The following is a 6488-nucleotide window of genomic DNA, read 5'->3' as shown; positions in this document are numbered from 1 at the left end:
TGCTCCAGCAGGTGGCCCTACACCCATACTCATACTGACGCTCTGTGTGGACTCAGTGGGCAAAAACAGGAAACACGAACACATGAAATTGGGAGAGGACAGGGACTACGGGGGAGGAATTAGAGGGAAGAGAATGGGGTGAGAACTAGATCAAAACAGTGTATGCACATACAAAATGATCGAGAAATGTAAAATACTGCATGCACACCATTTTTAAAAGAAAAGAAATGCTTCTTTTTACTGAAATTGTTAAGTGAGTGGTTTGGAGCTGCTGGTAGTGAGGGATGCAGTCTGAGAATGAAAACCAAGAAAGGTGAAAACAAAACTTAGAGAGGTGTGGTCCTAGCTGGGTATGGTGGCGCACGCCTTTAACCCCAGCCCTCGGGAGGCAGAGGCAGGTGGATCTCTGTGAGTTCGGTCTGCAGAGCAAGTTTCAGGACAGCCAAGGCTGTAACACAGAGAAACCCTGTCTCACAAAAAGAAAAAGAAGAGAGAGAGAGAGGGAGAGGAAGAGGGGAAGAGAGAGAGAGAGGGAGGGAGGGAGGGAGGGAGGGAGGGAGGGAGGGAGGGAGGGAGGAAGGAAGGAAGGAAGGAAGGAAGGAAGGAAGGAAGGAGTGATCCTGATGATGTCATTTGAATGTCTCTAAGCCAGTTTCTACTCAGTATCACTTGCAACCAGAAGAGGCCCAAAGAATTCAGTAGTGATTATCAATATCCAATTCATTCAGTATGTGCAGAGCCCAGACAAAAACATCAGAAACCACGCCAAGAGCTAACTCATAAAGGAGACAACCAAGAAAAGTGACAGCTGCTAAAACAGAGAGACTCTCAGGATGCTGTAGGTATTGTACCAAACCATTTAGGGAAATAATGGGCTAGGCATACAAGAGTTTAAATGATGCCCAAACTGAGGTCTGGTGAATGGCAAGGAAATAAGTGCATTCTATTCAAAGACATAAGGAACCGTGATGTGTTCAGAGGATAGCAGCCATCGGTGCCCAGAGGAAAGATTGTGGGGCATCTCCTACATCATGCCCAAGAACATAATTCACAGTCTGCTCATTGTGGGGTATTGTATCACTTCCTTTCTCATTACTGGGACCATACACCTGACAAGAAGCGACTTAAGGGCAGGAAGTCTATTTTGGCTCACAGTTCAAGGATATGGTTCACCATAGTGGGGAAGTCATAGAAATAGGAGCTGGAGGCAGCTGGTCACATTGCATCTGCAGTCAGGGAGCAGAGAGCGATGAATGTTGGTAGTCAGCCATCTTTCTCCCTATTGCAGTTTGGGGCCACAGAATGGCCCTGCCCACAGTTAGGGTGGGTCTTACAACCTCACTCTAGAAAATCCCCCACAGACAATACCTAGAGGTTTGTTTCCATGCTGATTCTAAATCCCATCAAGTTGGCAACTGACAGGAACCATCACAGATAACATTCAAAGATTAAAACCCCTGGGAGAGATATGATGGGGATTTTGTATAAAGAATGTATTAGAGGATTGAGAAGATGATTCAGTGGATAAAAACCCAGCCATGCAAGCATGAGGAACTGAATCAGATACTCAGCACCCAACTCAAAATTGCTGGGTACAAGAGTACATACCCATCAAGCCAGTACATAGAGACAGGAGGATGCCTGGGGCTTGCTAGCCAGCCAGTCTACTGCATTGATGAGCTCTGGATTCAAGGAGAGTCCTTATCCTGCAAAATAAAATAGAGTGATTGCAGAAGACAACTGGATGTTGACCTCTGGCCTCCACATGTACACATATGTTCACATGCACCTGTACACATGCACGCGCGCGCGCACACACACACACACACACACACACACACACACGCACACACACATACACACACACACAAATAGATTGAAAGGCAAGGCAGATAAAGATGGCAAATTAGGAAGATGTCTGAGTAATTCATGCTTGGAACTGCTGACAGGTTGAATTAAGATATTCGAAGTAGGGAGGAGGAAGCGTTTGTTATTGTTGGGTTGGTTGTCTGACATGTTTAGCCTGTGTATACATCTGTGCAACACACGTGTGAGTTATAGATAGTTGTAAGCTGTCATGTCAATACTCTCATCCACTAAGCCATCCCTTCACCCCCCAAGAGGAAGAGGGCTTTTTTTTTAAGTGTTTTTGAAGCATTTGCTCCTGGCACCTGAAGAGGCCAGAATAGGGCATCAGATCCCCCTGGAACTGGAGTTACAGATGGTTATGAACCACCATGTGGGTGCTGGGAATCAAACCCGGGTCCTCAGGAAGACCAGCCAGTGCTCTAAGCTGCTAAGCCATCTCTCTAGCCCTGGAAGATAATGTTTAAGCCCTGATTCTAACTGTACCTGACTTCTCAGGCTTTTCAGTGACTCAGTCTTCGTCCCTTACTTGTTCTGATACCAGTTTGAGTCAGAGTTGATGTTAGTGTCAAGTAAAAGGTATTTGATACAGAACTATGAAGGTGAAAGTTGGACTCCAGGATTCTAAAGTCAGTCTCTCCAATTCCCGGAGTTGGAGGGGAGGGTACCCACTGTCTTAGTTTGTTTTCTGCTTTATGACAATGCCACCAACTGGTTAATCATTGAAAAAAATGATTTCCCATAGTCTGGAGGTCAGGAAGTTCAATATAAACCTCCCAGAATCCAGTGAGGGTCTTCTTACTCTGCCAAAACAGCACATGGTAAGAGGGAGGGCCTGAGAACTCAGCTCTCTCTTGTTCTTTTCTGTAGCCCAACCATGGACAGGAGCATCCTTATGACTTTGCATAACCCTCGTATGTTAGTCACTTTCTGTCACTGTGACAAAATACTTAGGAAAACTGTTTAAGGGAAGAAGGGTTTATCTCTGCTCAGTTTCTGGGATGTCTGTCTGGGTCGGCTTACTAGATTCCTGTGAGCCTGTGAGTACAACATCATCGTGGCAGGGAATGTGGGGAAGCAAAACTGCTCACCTCCAAGTGGCCAGGGAGCAAGTGTCGGCCCCATCTTCCAACAGCCCATTCAGCCATGAGCTCATTGATAAATTAACCTACTTACCATGTTACTGATCCAATCACCACTCAAGAGTGCCAACAACTAGGGACCAAGTTTTCCAACACATAAGTCTTTGCATGGAGGCAAGAGAAAATACTTCAAACCATATCTACCTATTTACCTCCTATATTAGTCAGGGTTCTCTAGAGTAACAGAGCTGACAGAAATACACACACACACACACACACACACACACACACACACACACACACACACACACACAAAGACATTAGAGGGGCTTACAGACTGTAGTCCAGCTAATTCAACAAAGGCTGTCCACCAACGAAAAGTTCAAGAATCCAGTAGGTGTTTGGTCCAGAAAGCTGGATGTCCCATCTGGTCTTAAGTATGTGCCAGAATCCCAAAGACTATGGCTCTAATGCCAGTGAAGGAGTGAACTAGCCAACGAACAGAAGCAAAGAGAACATGCCCCTCTTCCATGCCCTTTATATAGGCTGCCAGCAGAAGGTGTGGCCCATATGAAAAGTGTATCTTACCACCTCAAAATATCTGGATTAAAATTGGGTCTTTCCACTTCCAATGATTTAATTAAGCAAAAATCCTTCACGGTTGTACCCAGCCCTTTGTAGTCCAGATGTAGTCAAGCTGACGACCAGAAATAGCCATCACACCTCCCCAAACCCCAACCTACAAATACCATCAATGTATGAATTCCCAACACATGGACTTTGGGACACATGCAAATCACAGCAATAAGATTAAATGCATAGAAGAGGTGAGAGTTACTTGCTTCCAAGGACAGACTCCACAGATGTTTTTATTTTTAAGTGTTTCTTAAAAATTCACATTTCATCAAATGCCACTTGAGAGTAGAAGAGGGACAGGTTCACCCGTGAAGGGAAATACACAGTGCCTATCTATATAAGGTACCAGTGTCAGATGTGGCCTTAGATGATGACGAGCAATTAAGAAAGGCAAGGTTATAAAGGTGCTCTAGGAGCCTGCCAGTGCTGAGGTGTATTTGTACATTTGGGGACTGGAGGACATGGGTACAGCACAGTAGTGAGATCAGAGACATGTCCCACCTTTACAGTCTCTGGAAGTGTTTAGATTCTGGGGAAAACATAGCCAGCGCTCAGATTGTCATAGACTGTCACATAGGTGAAGAGCCGCATGTCCAGGTGAGAGATGAAAGAGGGGACTTTGTTCTCTGCACCCCACACACACACACCCCACCCTCCCACAAATGATCACATCTTATCCCGCGAGCCTGGATCACCTCCAACACGTTCCTGTGGAGACCAAGATGAGGGATCATCATACCAGAGGGGCACCTGCTCTGGGCGGAGCCTCCCGTACAGAGAATGTCTCAACCATGAGGAGGGGACAATGTCTGAGTTCCCCTGGCAGCCTGCTCCCCTCAGCCTCCCCTGCAGCGCCTGCCTCTCAACACCTCCCAGCCGCAAAGGAGGGGCTATGTCCCTGTTGCTGGAGTTAATTACAGTAATTATACCTGCTCCTTCTTCGGCTCTGGTTCCCTTTGTTCCCAGTTTCCTGCCCGCTCATTTGCAAATCTAATCGCTCTGTGGATTGATTTTGTTGGGTTTTTTTTTTTTTTTTTTTTTAATAGAGAACGGGATAGAGAGACAAAGATAGGAGGCAAAAAAAAAAATGTGGGTGAGAAAAGAAAGGCTTGGAAGCGGCCTGGAAAGGAGGATGGAGGAGACAGCCCATGGGGAACGGTGTGAAAGATGTAGATGGGAGCCTGGAAGACTCAGGTGGCAATGCACACAGAACACCACCCTCTGCCACCAGCCAAGGCCTGGGAAGTGGAACTGTGGACAGAACAGTCCCCATGGCCCTCTGACCTTTCCACTTAGTTTCTCCCAGCACCAAGTGAGGGATGCGGTTAAGGACATATCCCCAAAACATGGCACTTAAGAAAATAACCAGTGGCTGAGGGGTCATTGTTCATCACGCAGGAGGTCCTGGGCCCTGTCTCCAGAATGAGAGAGGCTATTATACAAGAAAGAAAACAGATAGATAGAATCTGCTCGCTTGCCTTCCCCCTAAAGCTGACCAGGATTCTTGCAGACCTTCCCCACCCCCCCCCGCAAAAAAAGGGTCCTCATTCTAAAGGGGGTTCTCCTGGGCCTAGAGAAAAAGAGCATCCTTATCCTTTATATCCTGACAAGAGAAGCAGCTGGACAGACCGCTTCGGTCCCCTCTCCTGTGATCACCACCCCATCCTACCCTTTCTTCCTCGGATCACACTTCCTCTGGCTATTCACAAAAGAGTGGTTTTCTCAGTTGCTTTAGCATTTCTGAACGCTCCTGTGTCGTGTAAAGCATCCATCAAATAAGCACATGACCTTTTCCCCTGTTCATCTCTCCTTTGTTACAGGTACCTCAGTGTGGTGGGTGAGGAATTTGACAGTAGCCTGAATCAAGTCTCAGGAAACTGGAAAGATCATACCCCCACCCCAAACAATACTGGTAGGTACCCTGCTCCCTTGATCTCGCCCAGAATTTGTGAGACTTTGGCTCACCCAGAATGCCTGACAGATACTCTGGTATCAGGCGAGTGAAAGGTGAGGTAGAGATTTGAGCATAGAGCAAGAGGGGAGCAGCTATTTGTTCGAGACATGAGCCATGGGTCTCTCATCTCCCACTCAATCCCATCTTAGAGACTCTTGAAAACCACCTGGTCTGGGACTTCACAAACATGCTCTAAAACACTCAGATTTCCTGAAGAACCCGAATGGAAGGAAGACAGGTGTGATGATACTCACCTTGAGTCCTAGCACTTTTGGTGGGGGGGCAGGCAGAGGCAGGCAGATCCCTGTGAGTCCAAGGCCATCCTATTCTACATACCAAGTTCCTGGACTGTATCGTAACACTGAGACTCCATCTCAAAAAACAAACACAAAACAGGGGCCCTCCTGGGGAAGGAGATGGGGAGAAACCAAAGAGCGTTCTACACACACACACACACACACACACACACACACACACACACACACACCAAGATCCCACCAACGGTCTTTCTTCAGTTCTGCTTTAAAAACAACACAACTCTTAAAAGAAATGGAACAGCCCCTCTAGGAAAGATTAGGAAACAACTGATCCACATGACAAATCTGTCAGGGGAAACTGAGGCTCAAACAGGTCCAATAGTCTGGTGTCCCATACCACACAGCATGCAGATCACAGGCCTCTTGACTCCCAGGTGAGGGAGAGTTCCATTACCCAGTGCTGCTAGTCAGGGTGCCAGAGGGCACCAAGAGAGAGCTAAAGTTTCCGGTTCTTCCTGGGTCCTGAGGGAAGGAGGACAGCATGACCGATGGCACCATCTTCCAGAAGTCCTTGGTGGACTCCCCAGCCCTCCAGCTGAGGAGATGGTGTGACAGTTTCCAAAACAGGCTGCTACTCCACTCCCATATGGTGTTTCTAGCACCTGGCCACCGCCATAACTCCCACCCCATTAA

The sequence above is a fragment of the Peromyscus californicus genome, unplaced genomic scaffold (assembly GCF_007827085.1).
Source record: "Peromyscus californicus insignis strain IS unplaced genomic scaffold, ASM782708v3 Scaffold_15__1_contigs__length_86483966, whole genome shotgun sequence".
NCBI classification, from domain to species: Eukaryota; Metazoa; Chordata; class Mammalia; order Rodentia; family Cricetidae; genus Peromyscus; species Peromyscus californicus.
This window is presented reverse-complemented; position numbering follows the sequence as displayed.